The following is a 15,465-nucleotide window of genomic DNA, read 5'->3' on the forward strand; positions in this document are numbered from 1 at the left end:
TACCTATGTCCTGCTAGTGTATACCTCATAGTAATGCCAGGGCTGCTCCTGTGGTTTGGCTTCTCCTGTCAACTATCCCTCTGCAAATACTTCTATATGACCAAAGTGTAGCTTAGAGTCTATAGCATTTACAGACATAGGAAAAGTAGCTTTTTGATAATTATTTAAAATAAGACTTGGTTACTAATAAAAAATCAGGTATAGTCTAGTCTAGCATGAACAGTCTGATTGAGCAAGACTGTTCTACTTAGCTTTTATTTTTCTTAATGGAATCAAATGTCATTTGAATGTAGCTTTTTTAAAAAAATAAAATTTTTATTAAAATTGGTCAGGGTTAATCAATGGAAGCTAGTCTCAGGACACCAATAATTTTCTGATTAAAGCAGAACTCTATGAGCATGTTTCAGTCCATAGGTGGTTCTGATTGATATATATTTTCTTGTATAGAAATCCTTCTTACAATTTTTTCTTGCCTAACCTCTGGCTACATTACTATAATGAAATATGATAACTGGAACAGTGAAATCTGTACTTTTTTTTCATAATGCTTCCAAGCAACATGTAGAAAATAATGTATATATTATATAGCATGCAGTTGTTTATATGACTAATTTGAACTTTTTGTGATTAGAATGAAATATTAATCTCAAAGTCCTTCTAGATCAGCAGGAATAAGATGGTGACAACTGTGATACACAGCATATTACTTTGGGAGGAGGAAGCCAGGATTGTGTTTGCACACCTTGAGACCTACCTTCTTTAATTTGGAGAGGGTTGCTTTCCATAAAGGCAACTTTAACACAATGAATCCTATTAGCATCATTTGTTTGAAGATGAGGTTGAAAGGGCTGTCTCTGATTATTCAAACCACCTGCATCAAGCAGGAAAGACCCTACTCTGTTCCCTCCACAAATATATCTAATGTTTCTTGAACACCTATAATGAATATGCATTAATTACCTTGATATGGAAATTATTCCACTGTTTGATTGTCCTCTGCAAAAAAGTTTCCTTGCTTTCCAGGAGAAGCATAACCTTTTAAAGAAGAGCAACTTCAAGCCATTATTACTTTTGTCAATACAGCTTTCAATGTGATGACGTATTTATTTTTTATGATATTAACCTTTACTACATTCTCTTGACCCCTAGGCATTGTTTTTAGGTGATGGAAATTGAGTTCAATAATATATCTTTGTGCAAACCACATTCTAAATTCCAAAGTATAAATTACAAACTTTTGCTAATAAAATTTTACAATCAGGTTGAAATTCAAAATGAATATTTATGCTTTTTATTTACCTTCTTTATATTTCATTAGCACCCTGGAAAATGGAAAACCTTATTTAATAAAATGATTGGAAATTATTTGGTAAACTTTTGCTTTCATTATAAATTTAACTCTGATTTGTTTCTACTCCCAGTGTACTGAGAGTTCTCAGAAAACAATATTCTCAAATGTCTCAAAATTTCTGAGAGGAAGTATGCCCTCATTCAAGCACAGATAGATTATGGTGGTATAATAGAAGAGATTCATTTGCTGAGAAATGAATAATTCAAATATTTATATGATAATTACTTTTATTTATCAATTTTTTGTCAGTTCCAGTGGCAAGTAATAATTTTTTGCATGAGCACTGAGTTAGTCAGGATTAAACTAACTTAATCCGTGAACGAATTCAGAAAACTTTTGCTCTTGAGTTTAGAGTCAATATTTGACTTTGTTATATTAATTTATTTCATACCTGGTATGCTTCTACTTAAGATGATTCTCTCATTTTTGTTCTCTCATTGATGTATTTCAGATATAATTTGATTGTAGTTCATTTATTTTGCTTTCTGAAATTAACAGTAAAGTTAGAATTTGGCTCTCCTTTTGGTTACTGTTCTCTTGTATGACACAGTAGGTCAAGGAATGAATCTATGTTTTTGGATATTTGGAAGTTAAGAGGGAAAAATAAAAATTCAGAGAGAAGTTTTTCTTTCCAGAGAAAAAATATGGGCTCTGTGATTGTAGTTGAGTCATCAGTCCAAGGTTGTATATTGCATTCAGGTAGAAGAATGCACAGCTTCCAAACACTGTGAGCACCTGATGGCAGTTAGACTTATTTGCTGCCTTGTGTTAAATTGGTGACATTTTGTGTCCCGTTTCCCTTTTGCTGGAAATGTATATAGAGATAGGTGGGTGGATGCATGGATGAGTAAATAGACTGTTGTTTTATAAGTAACATAACCTCTGAGGAATCATTTTTAGTTTCTTTGTATTTGTTCTAGTTGTAAGACCTTAAACAAGAGAGTTAGAGATGTTATTTAAAATGTTCTGAATTATAAAAAGTTTATTGGTAGCCCACCACATGAATTTACCATATTAGAAGAAAATTTGAAGGTTCTTTCAGTGAAATCCTCAAACTTGGGAGCTTTACTGGGCAAGATCTAGTGAAGAGAGGAGATTGTTGAGCTCACAGGGTGGCCCTGAGTATGTATGACACAAAGCAATCTGTTCTCTTGACTCTCTTCTTTAGGCAAACCGGGCGTTGAAAGAACTTAACTGTCAATAGAGTTGCATCTCTATTAGGGAACAAATGGATTTGACAAACCTTGATTGGGCTCTGATACTTTTTAATGTTAAGATTTGTGAGGTATGAAGAGCATACCATGAGTTATTTCTTTTCATTTAAAGCACACTAGTTACTTTGCTTATTACAAAAACAACAACAAACAATATGGATGTCACTCAAATGGGGATGAAAAGAAAACAACTGCAGAGGAGGAGAGCATGAGGAAGATTGACTTGACACCAGAGTAAGTGGTTACTTCTTCAGAGGAGATCTGTGGAATCATTTGAGACTCTCCAATTTGTCCAACATCTCCAGCTTCTGCATAATCACTCCCTTTATTTCTCAATGCCTTAAATTCCCAAAAAGACATTCTTTTTGTTCAGTAGGGGGTCCTTTTTTTTTTTTAATTTTTTTCTCTGGAGTCCTTAGAGGGAACACAGGTTACCTCCTAGAAAGCCTATGTTCATCTCTGCCCTAATTTGCTGTGTGACCTTAGGGAAGTCACTTTATATCTCTTGACTTCAATTTCCTCAGCTCGAAAAAGAAGGATTTGAACTATAATCACTAAGCCTCTTGACACTTCTCATTTTCTTGGTTTCAAGTTAAAATTGGGATAACTAATTTGACTTAGCTTAATACTATTGTTTAGATTGAGTATCATGTATATGGTAGTTTCGGTATCAATGAATTGCCACATGAAAATAACTATCTAGAGTTGGTAGGCACATGAACCAGTCAATAGTTTTTTTTTTTTTGTTTTTTTTGTTTTTTTTTTTGTTTTCTTTTGTGTGTGTTTTTTTTAGGTTCTTTTTTTTTTATTATTATTATACTTTAAGTTCTAGGGTACATGTGCATAACGTGCAGGTTTGTTACATATGTATACTTGTGCCATGTTGGTGTGCTGCACCCATCAACTCGTCACCCATCAACTCGTCATTTACATCAGGTATAACTCCCAATGCCATCCCTCCCCCCTCCCCCCTCCCCATGATAGGCCCCGGTATGTGATGTTCCCCTTCCCGAGTCCAAGTGATCTCATTGTTCAGTTCCCACCTATGAGTGAGAACATGCGGTGTTTGGTTTTCTGTTCTTGTGATAGTTTGCTAAGAATGATGGTTTCCAGCTGCATCCATGTCCCTACAAAGGACACAAACTCATCCTTTTTTATGGCTGCATAGTATTCCATGGTGTATATGTGCCACATTTTCTTAATCCAGTCTGTCAGTGATGGACATTTGGGTTGATTCCAAGTCTTTGCTATTGTGAATAGTGCCGCAATAAACATACGTGTGCATGTGTCTTTATAGCAGCATGATTTATTATCCTTTGGGTATATACCCAGTAATGGGATGGCTGGGTCATATGGTACATCTAGTTCTAGGTCCTTGAGGAATCACCATACTGTTTTCCATAATGGTTGAACTAGTTTACAGTCCCCCCAACAGTGTAAAAGTGTTCCTATTTCTCCACATCCTCTCCAGCACCTGTTGTTTCCTGACCAGTCAATAGTTTAATGTTGTTTTTGTTTGTTTGTTTTACTTGGAGTCTTGCTCTGTCGCCCAGGCTGGAGTGCAGTGGCTTGATATCGACTCATTGGAACCTCCGCCTTCTGGGTTCGAGTGATTCTCCTGCCTCAGCCTCTCCTGAGTAGCTGGGATTACAGGTGTGTGCCACCACACCCAGCTAATATTTTGTGTTTTTGGTGGAGACAGGATTTCACCATGTTGACCAGACTGGTCTTGAACTCCTGCCTTCAACTGATTTGCCCGCCTTGGCCTCCCAAAGTGCTGGGATTATAGGCATGAGCCATTGTACCCAACCAATAGTTGAATATTGATAGAATGTTGATTTAATTGCTGGGAAATTCACTATCAGGCCTGCCTTAAAGCTCTGCTTACATGATATGAAATCTTTAAAACATGACATCTCTAAGGCAGGTGATAGTGTGTCTTAATTCTTGTTGTTCAGATGGTACTGAGTATATTGAATTTAGGGCACTACTCTTTAAGAGATATATAGAGAGAAACAATTGGAACACACTCAGAGGAGAATGTTCAGATTGGCCGAACTGTGTTTTATGAAGAAGAAATGAAGGAAAAAGGGATATTTTCCCTAGATGAAGAGAAGATAGAAGGGTACTGTACTAGCTGTGAGTATGTATTGAACAACTGCCATTCTGAATGTTTTGGAACAGGTTTCATATTTCTGTAAAGAAGGATTTTAGATAACCCTCAATAAATGGAATGGACCACTTTGGGAGCTGCTAAATCCTCTATTAGTGAAAGTGTTTAGGGAGAGGCCAAACAGCCACTTGTCAAGGAAATCTTAACACTAACCACCACCATTTAATGATTACTTACTATGTCATGACACTGTTCTAAGTGTTTTATTTTTATTGATTCATTTAATTCCCATAATAACTCTTTGAGATAAATTCTTTATTGCACTATTATTACTGCCATTTTGCAGACAAGGAAATTAAGGCAAAAAGAAGTTAACTAACTTGTCTGAGCTTATATGGATGAGAGGTGGAAAAGCTGGGATTTAAACTGGAAAATCTTGCCCAGGGTGCCTGTACTTTGTTAACTATTTTATTATTCCGTCTTCTCTTGCACAGGGAATTCAAGTGCTAGATGGCATTGAACAATTGAAGTTTTAAAGACCTTTGAATCTTGAGATTCTAATTTTGTGTGTGAGGCTGGTAGTGTATAGATAATGCAGGGCTTTTCTATGTGCCTGTCTTGACAGGTTTGGGGATGTTTTCTGTATTTAATCTATTCACTATATTTACTTCTATTTGTTAAATAGAATGTTAATGAGGCCATTCAACAAACTTTTGGGTTTGTTATTTTTTTTTCTGCAAATTGAAATAACATTTAGGAAACAACAGCTTATTTTTAAAGCCTTGGGAATCGTGACACTTTAGTAAATATTGGTAACAAATCTATTTTCTGACACATCTATGAATAATTTTATTGTTACTCAACAGCATAGTAGTAGTGACAAGTGGCATATGTTATTTCAGTTTTGAAAATGTTATGTAAATCTAATATACTAGCAAATATCAGTTTTAATAAAAGCAAAAATAGTCTTTCACTATCATTCAAAAAATGATACTTTTGTCATAAATAATCTGTTGGCAATTAGAATCAAATATCGCATTTTAATTTATATATGCTTCTTTAACCCAATTCTTTTCCTTACAGTATGTCACATTAGAAAAAAACATAACTTTTTTCCTCTGAGAAAGAACCATAAATGTTTGCAATTTAATCTTCAGCATATTGAAAAGGTTAGATTTCCTTTGTTAGCAAGAAGTTATTGGAACCTAAATCTTTTCTGTCAGTCAATAAGACTATAGTAGAAGGTGTCTTATATAGCACAGTTGGCAAGTAGTTTTTGTTCATCAAAAAAACAAAAGATTGTTTAAGGTGGAGAATCAGAAAAAATGTTACATATATTGTCTATGGTGTAAGTTAATATAATATAGTAAACATATATGTGTATGTGTAACTTATATAACATAATTTGGACATTTAATTGAAACTTTGAATATATAAATGCACTGCATAGCAAGGAAGGATGGGGTTTAGTGATGGGAGCCATGTGACCTGGCAGGGAAGATTGATCACTAACTTGGTTGATTTGCCAGTCGGTAATTTAAAACATAAATGACTTTTGGTTGTTTTTGCTATTGTGTTAACTTCTTACATAAATTGTAGCTCCTTAATTCCCTCCAGTCAAAGACTACCAGGAACATATCTGTAGCTGAACACATTGGGTTTATTACTCATTTTTAATGAGGGAGAATATATGCCATAGTGAACCATAGAGCATCTTAGGAAGAGAGTGTTCTATGTGGACCTATTTTAGGGTTTGGGCTTTCTTTTGGTGATTTTGAGTAGGGCCTAAGGAAACAGAAGTTTGTTGTAGATTGACTGCTGTCTGAAACTGGGGCAAATCTATGATTGGATATCTCAATAAACCTTATCTATAGGGAGGGCAGACTAGGTTGAGGATAACATTGCAACTGGAGAGGCTACAACTAAAATGGAAAACAAAGCAAAACTGACAACATACAATGCTATAAGAATGAATACATTTAATTCATTCTTGCTACTGGATACAAGAAAGGTTACAAGTGAATAGTATTCTGTTCTTACAATTAGACTGGGTAGCAGGTGGTGTACTGGGTAGCAGGAAGTTGATTCTTGCAGCTACTTATGCCATTTCCCAATCATTTCTCCCAATTGCAGTGACTCCCACCTGTATGTGGGTTTCAATTTCATTATAGAGGCAAGATTCAACTCCTGACCTATGCTTTCTGACTCTTAATTCCTGACATCTGATCTGACTTTTGCAACCCCAGCCCACTATTCTTCTCTGCTTCCAGTATGGCTAACCATCTGCATTCCTTGTCTAGGTGTGGTCGGCAATCCAGCTGAATCAGAGCGGTAGTGTACTGTAGCTGCTCCTGGACACAGCAGAGAGAATTCATATGCAGATAGGATAAATAAGAATTGATAGTATTCCTAGAAAAAGCAAATTAGAAGTGCTAAAGTTCCTGGAGTTTTGTGAGAAGCCAGATCTCAATGGAATTGGTTTGAGGTGAACATTGATAATGAAGAAAGTAATGTAGTTTAGTATTTATTATTCCACTTAGATGAACAAGTACGAATAAAAACTTAAAAATGGTGCTAATGGTTTTCATGACTGTATTTGCAGAATTGAAAATTGAAAAAAAAGGGCAATTGGACAAAGGACATTTGTATTTAATAAGAGTAGCTATCATTTATTGAGTACTTATATGCTAGGCATTGTACTAAGTGCTTTATGCATGATTCATTTCTCATAGCAACTATTTGAGGATATAATTATAGCTCTACCCTATAAAAAGGCAGAGTCTAATTCCCATTCCCTTGACTATTGGCAAGGCTTGGTGACTCACTGTTGAACAGAATGCAGTGCCAGTTATACAGTGTGATTTCCCAGGCTAAGTTAGAAACAGTGGTATAGCTTTCATCTGGCTGTCTCTGGGACACCACATCAGAAAGAAGTTTCGCTATCCTGAAACTAACATACTGTAGAGAAGAGACCATGCAGAAAGGTCATGTAGAGACAGAGTAAGATGTCCAAGAAACCCTAGTTATCCCAGCCCCGAGCTCTTAAAATGTTCCCAGCCCAAGTACCTTATCTGTGAGTAAAAAAGTCATTGAGATGACTTTGGCCTTAGCCACTGACTTAACTGTAACCTCATGGGAGACTTTGAGACAGAACCACCCAGCCAAGATGCTCTCAAATTCCTGACCTACAGATACCATTAAGGATAATAAATGATTATTTTTGTTTTAAGCACTTTGTTTTGGGATGATTTCTTATACAACAATACTTAAGTAATACAAATTACTTCTTTGTAATTCTTTGATTAAGGTAAATAATAAAGTATAATTTTTGCCTCAAATATAGATAAATCTCCTTTCTGGAAATGAATGGAAACAAAAAGCCTTAGAAGGTAGTAATCATTGGCGTTGTGGCATCTTTTACTGTTGAGAGTGACTTTTTTTTTTTAAAAAACTATAGCCTTATGGAATAGAAAAAACATTGGATTTGGTGTCAGAAAACCTGCACTTAAAGATTTTTAGCTCTACTGGTCCTGCCTATGTGACATGGAGGGAACAATCTTGCTGAGTGTGGTTTTTTTCCTGCTGAAAGTGAAGATGTAGAATTTGGTATCTAGTTGTTGGTGACGTATTTTTAGAATGACATCTAGAGACGAATGCATCAGAGGAGGGTGATGAAGGGTCTGGAAATCATGGCAAATGAGAAATGGGTTTAGAAAGTGCAGGAGTTTTACCTAGAAAAAGACTATTAATTTGATGTCTTCATTAAGATATTTGAACAACTCTCACATGGAAGAGGAAATAGATTGATATTATGCATCTTTTGAGAGCAAACAGGAAACAATGTGTTGTAATTAATGTTTTAGTCCAATACTGCTGCTAATAACAAAATACCATACACTGGGTAATTTATAAACAATACACATTTATTTCTCACAGTTCTGGAGGCTGGGAAGTCCACGATCAAGGCACCAGCAGGTTTGGTGTCTGGTGAAGGCCCAGACTCTGCTTCCAATATGACACCTTGTTACTGTATCATCTAGACAGGACCAACAAACTGTGTCCTCCCATGGTGGAAGGGCGGAAGGGCAAAAAGGACCTAACTGTTTGCCCTCAGCACTTTTATAAGGTTGCTAATCCCATTCATGAGGGCTCTGTTCTCATAACTTAATCACCTCCTAAAGTGATTAGGTCTTAGACTTTGATTTATGAGTTATGGGGGGACATATATACAAACCACAGCAATAAGTATCTAGATTTTAGCTTACATGAAGATTAATTTTTTAATAATTAGATTTATTAGAAATAATATTTGCGATCCTTCAACTATAGGAATGCCAAGGAAAGAAAGCGTGTTTATTTTTTCTGGGTTTGGTAGAGGGAAACTATAATATACTGACTCTCTCGACATCTTCAAGAAGGCCAAAATCTATTCTTTTAAATTACTATTTTTTTTCTGTTTCCCCTAAGCATCTGTGTATAAAATAACTTTTGTTTTTCTTTACTACATGAGTCATATGTTTATGGAAGATGAATTAGAAAACACAGATAAGCAAAAAAGGAAATGAAAATTACCAACAGTCTTACCACCATTTAGGAATCACTATAAATATTTTGATATATCTTTCCAGTTTGTGTATGTTTGTGTGTAGGGGAGCACATTCACACTTATGCACACATATAAATAATTGCTGTTATAATCTAAATACTACAGTATATGCTTTTTTTCATTTAATACATCTTTCCTTGTGAATAAATTATTTCTATGACTTTGATATTTATATTTAAATGTGAAGATGAAATTTATTTGGTGATTAAAAGTATTATTTGTGATAGGACATTTACAAAATATAGAGAACTTCAAAAAGGAAATAAAATTATCTGTTATCCCAATACTCAGAGGACCATTAACATTTTATTGTGTGCTATGATCTCTTTTTTTCTGTACATAATTTTTATAATGATATATAATGTGCTACCAAACAGTAGGTCTTATTCCTTCTATCTAACTATATTTTCATACTTTTATTCCCCACCACCACTAGCCTTTCTAGCCTCTGGTAACCACTGTTCTATTCACTACTTCTCACATGTGAGTGAGAACATGTGATATTTGTCTTTCTGTGCCTGGCTTATTTCACTTAACATAATGTCCTCCAGTTCTATTCATGTTGTTGCAAATAACAGAATTTTATTCTTTTTTTTTACTGTAAATAATACTCCATTGTGTATACATACTACATTTTTAAAATTCATTTATCTGTTGATGAAGGTGATGGATATCCTAATTCCCCAAATTTGATCATTACACATTATATGCTTATATCAAAATATCACATGAACCCCATATATATGGGCAACTATTATGTATCCAAAATTTTAAAATAAGAAAGTGTATTAACTTTATTAATATACTTTTAACTAACAATACATTATGAATATTCCCACATTTCATTAAATTTTCTGCAAAATTATTATTTTCAGTAGCTCCAAAACATTCCATCATATAGATAAAATCATAATGCACTCAAATAATTCCTACAGTTGGAATAACTAGGCTGCCTATAGTTATTCATCACTATAAACAACAGTATGTTCAATAGATATATTTGTTTTTAATGGCTGTGTTGTATTCCACTATGTAGTTGTATCATAAATTCCTTATGTTTTAATATCTCAGTTCTAAATGTTTAGCTTAAGCAATCTTGTCATTGTTGGAGCAAATCTTTACTCTTCACCTAATGTTTGATTTTTTTCCTTTTTTTTTGAGAGACAGAGTCTGGCTCTGTTGCCCAGGCTGGAGCGCAGTGGAGCAATCACAGCTTACTGTGGCCTTGACCTCTTAGGTTCAAGCAATTCTCTCTCCTCAGCCTCCTGAGCAGCTGGGACCACAAGTGTGCACCACCACACTCAGCTATTTTTTTTTTTTTTTGTTATTTGTAGGGATGGGGTCTCGCTATGTTGCGTAGGCTGGTCTCAAACTCCTGGGCTCAAGTGATCTTCCTGCCTTGACTTCGCAAAGTGCTGGGATTACAGGTGTGAGTCACTGTGCCCAGCCTTTTGATTACTTTTGACACATTTGATAAGTAGTTGTTTCAAGTTTGTCAGTCCACACTTATTTAATTTTGTTGTATGCTCTGGAAGTCTATAGAAGAAGCTTGAAGTCCTGAAATCCTTTAAGAGTTAAAATTTAGTTACAGATATGAAAATTACATGCAAAATAGTAATGAATATTTTATTCTAGTATATTATTAAATGCTAAATTACGTGGTTATGATTAAGTGCTTTGATGTGTAGTTTGGAGGGTAGTATGATAGTGAGGTCCAGTATAGTTAGGGGTGCTTCAAGGATGAAATGCAGTTTGATCTGAACTTTGAAGAGTGGGTTGGGTCAAAGTTAAGGAAGATATAGGGCATTCTATGGAAAAGCAACAAGACACTCAAATGCCCAAAGATTTGAGTAATTTTGATATATTCAATACCATAAGACGGCTACTTAAATTTAAAGCCATTTGAATGCCATTGGTGAACAATCAGTTTTGAATAGTAACTTCTGAAAAATCTGAACGACATTCATTTTAATATTTTTTGTTTTTAATATTTACTTTATCTCTTCAAATACTGGAAAACATCTTAATTAAAATTCTTGGTTCGTAAATATGCAAAAACTGCTTTTCCTTTCCTAGAAACTTTGTCTAATAACTATTTTTTGATATTGCTGTGCTTTTTAATCATCTACATATATTTTACATACTGTGTTTAACAGATTTCCAGTGAAATGCTCTTTAGATTATCTGAATCAACGTGGCTTTTTTCCTTTATTTGGGACTGGGATCCTTTTAAATCATATTTTGAAAATTTTCTTCACTGTAGGTTTGGTGGGGCTGCTGAAGTTAGGGGTTGAAGGAAAAGAAATTTATAGTAAATTTCCTTTGAATAAACTAATATTTACTAACTCAGTGCCCACATGTTCTTCTTTTTGTGGTGTTCATGTGTTTAGTCGTGTTAAACAGTGGTTGTTTTCAAAAGAAAGATCAAAAGAAGAAAAATAATTTCCTTTATGTTATTTTGAAGAATCACAACCAGCTTTAAAAATTTTTTACACAATTATATTCACATTATAATATTAAGGCAAAACACATTTATATGATTGTTCTTTAGGGAGCAGTATTTCTTAAAGTGGGATCAGGACCTGTGCATTGGAATCACTTGGGTTGTTCATCAATATTCAGATTCCTTGGCCCCATCATTGTGGAAGGTGGTATGGGGTGAAGGAATCTGCATTTTAACACACTTGCCAGATAATTCTACACATTGAAGCTTGAGAACCACTACTTTAGGGATGTATTGTCTCAAGTCTCTTCGCAGCAGTCCTACAGTGACATGCATTAAGACTTGGTAGATATTATCATTGGACATTGGTTTAGTCCATTCTCACACTGCTATAAAGAAATACCTGAGACTGGGTAATTTATAAAGAAAAGAGGTTTAATAGCTTATGGTTCTGCAGGCTGTACAGGAAGCATGGCTGAGGAGGTCTCAGGAAATTTACAATCATGGCGGAAAGCAAAGGGGTAGCAGACACATCTTATATGGCTGGAGCAGGAGGAAGAGAGAGAGTGGGAAGGTGCTACACACTTTTAAATAACCAGATCTCATGAGAACTCACTCATTATCATAAGCAAGGGGAAAGTCTGCCTCCATGATTTAATCACCTCCCACCAAGCCTCTCCTCCAACATTGGGAATTACAATTCAATTTGAGATTTGGGCAGGGACACAAATCTAAACCATATCAGGTATTTTGCCTCAATTGATGTGTCATTGGACCTGTTTTGTTCTTAAGAAATTACAAAATAATCTGGGCTTTTTTTCCGTAATAAAATTAATTTAAAATTATATAGCCTCCTTAAAAAAACCAGAGATTCTTTGTCAAGATTTTTTTTTTAAAGTTGGCATTATTGACTTCATATTAGACAGTAACCTATTATAAGTTTATTAATTTATGTTCCCTTTTACTCAGATGAATTGCTTACAGACTTCCACTTATGAAAGGTTAATATTTGTTAGGTTTTAGAAAGTTAAAAAGCAGTGGCTGGAAATGATAAATTTTGCCCCTTCCCATTGTTCTTAAGCATGGTATAACATGACTTACACGACTTAAGCCATTTGTTTTTATTTACTGCTTATTTTTACAATTTGGTGACATATTGCAAGTAATTCTTGTGGCTTTTGTGGGGAAATCATGACTCTCTAGCCTCTTGCTGTCTGCTGCTTGGTAGTATTGAGCCACTTTGCACAGATTATGGGGCTAAGAACAGTGTGGGTCATCATTGCAATAAGGAACCCATGGTTATTGTCTGCGGTGCAGCATGGCAGTGACCACATTCCCATGAGTAAAGAACAAGAAACATAGTCCAACAAGTACATAACAATATGTAAATAAGACTGTTTGACATTAGTCCTGATAGGAAAAAATGGTACTCTTTGGACCCTAAATGTTCTCAGGAAAATCTAAAGTTGTTACTAGGCTGGAGAGCCTCTCTTAGTATCTTTCAATTTCAGTTCGGCAGTGATGGAAAATCTCCTTTATTATAGTCAATGGTGAGTCATTTGTAGGTAACCACTTTCACATACTACAGTTTTTGACTTGTTCTTTAATCCCTTAGGTTGAGTCAGGGTTTTTTTGTTTGTGTGTGTGTGTGTGTGTGTGTGTGTGTGTTTTGGCTATAATGTGACAATAATTGGCATTTGAAATGAAAGCAACTGAAGTATGATTGATCAAATGGTGATTATTAATTCATAAAAGCCTTGGTCAGATGTCTAATATGGACTTTATTAAGAGGTTTAAATGGCTTTGACAAATATATCTCTGCATTTTCATTCACACAAGTGGAGAACGAACTGGCCGTTCCAAGGAGCCACATACTAGCCATGACTGGCATCTAAAAGAAGGGGTTCCTCTGCATCACTTCACAGAATTCTTGTAAACATTAAGTGAGATAAAACATCCTTCCTGGGGGAAGGAAGGGATCTAGAAGGAAGGTAAAGAGGAGCTCTCTTCCCTGCCCTGCCCCATTTATTTTATCCTTTTCCGTTTATTTCAGCGTAAATATATTGAGCAGCTCTATTCTGGGCATTGTACTAGCAATGGGTATGCAGAAAAAATTGAGATTTAGCTCTTAATCAAAAGATTCAGCTTTATTGAGATGAAATAAATATACCATGTAATTTACTCATTTAATGTATACAGTTCAATTGTTTTTAATATATTCCCAGGTCTCACAAGATTTATCTTAGTTTGAGACTCATAAACATTTTTTACTCCACAATTCCTCAGGTCCAGAAGGAAGAAAAATCTCTTTGGTCCCATTCCTAAATCTGTTCCTTCCTTCAGGAAATAGTACCTACCAGTTATTAAACACCACCTCAATATTGTGAGCCCAGCACTATGCCTTGGTACCTTACAAATATTATCTCATTGTGTGCTTTCAATAACCCTGAAAATCCATTTTTTCCCACCTTATATACAATGACAGTAATCCAAAATACCTAGCATTTGTTGAGTACAATTATTATGTATTTTAATATATGTAGGAATTTACTGCTCTAGATATCATTTTCCTTTTCTCCCCTTTTCCCATTAGTTATTAAGTATGTAACTTTTGCCTCATGCTTGTCCTTACGCTCTTACTGGGCTTCCTTGTGAAGGAAAGAGATAGAGGAGCAACTAGGATTTTCAGGAGTCTGATGGTGATCACAAAGACTGGCTGACTTACTTTACACACATTTTTAAAAATATAAATATAGGGAGAGAGAATACCCTTGTGCAAACAGATAAAAGGTGAATGCAAGGCTGCTGAAGGGCTACGGCAAAATAATAGCTGTTTCCAACCCTCAGTTCCAATTTAAAGAAATATAAAAATATTTTATTTCTATGAACTTTTAGGTGTTTGTTTTCCACCTACCATTTGCTTTTTCCTTTTCAGCTGATCCACCTAACCCTCTTCGCAGTTAGCTAACTTCTCTATACTATGAAGTAATTCCTACACACATATTTCTGTAATAACCCTGTCCTTTTTTTAAAAAAAAAATACTTCTCACCTGAGGATAAACTTGTCCCTTTGTAAAATAAAATAAAAAAAGACATTTTTTTTTTTTAAATGCCACATGAAAAATGTGCTGAAGTATCAGTGGTAAAGGTAAGGAATAGAAAGAGACTTCTGTAACTTTGGACAGCTGTATAGCTAGAAAAACCAAAACAAAACAGTTTTGTCCAAACCCCAGCACACGAAAATATTCAGGTTGGCTAACTTTCTGGCACTGATTTAGATCATTTATATATTTTCTGGTGAACAATGAACATTGGCTACTGAAGCTAACTTTTCTATTGGTTCTAAATTAAGGACAGTGTTTTTTATGATGTGCTTCTTTTTATGCTATGGCAAGAGTGTTGCTAATAAAAGCGTCCAATTAAAAGAAAAACTTTACCAAGCCTAATAATTAGTCACTGAATCTGAACTAATTTAAATGAAAGGTGTAAATGAGTAAGGGGTTTAAAGGTTTGTTTTTGAAGCACTTAAACTGCTTTATATTTAAAAAACCAAACAGTTTTAATCTGCAACTTCACATTAGTTCCTTTGACAATGGCTTCTTTAATGCTTTGTTTAACCAGTATTGTTTAATCAGAATCGTATTTTTTATTTGTCCTACTAAATTACTTATATCTTATTTTAATTAGTATATTTTATTTGTCCTACTAAGCATCATATACTGTCCTGAGTTTGGGATT

At 34.8% G+C, this 15,465-nt stretch overlaps 1 protein-coding gene across 21 annotated transcripts in view; it reads left to right on the plus strand.

The window, feature by feature from the left end:
• The window catches only part of SOX6 (SRY-box transcription factor 6), a 655,459-nt gene that overhangs the window by 288,397 nt on the left and 351,597 nt on the right, over positions 1 to 15,465 (plus strand). The gene's annotated exons all lie outside the window — the stretch shown is intronic.

Source organism: Chlorocebus sabaeus, chromosome 1, assembly GCF_047675955.1.
Source record: "Chlorocebus sabaeus isolate Y175 chromosome 1, mChlSab1.0.hap1, whole genome shotgun sequence".
Classification (NCBI taxonomy): Eukaryota; Metazoa; Chordata; class Mammalia; order Primates; family Cercopithecidae; genus Chlorocebus; species Chlorocebus sabaeus.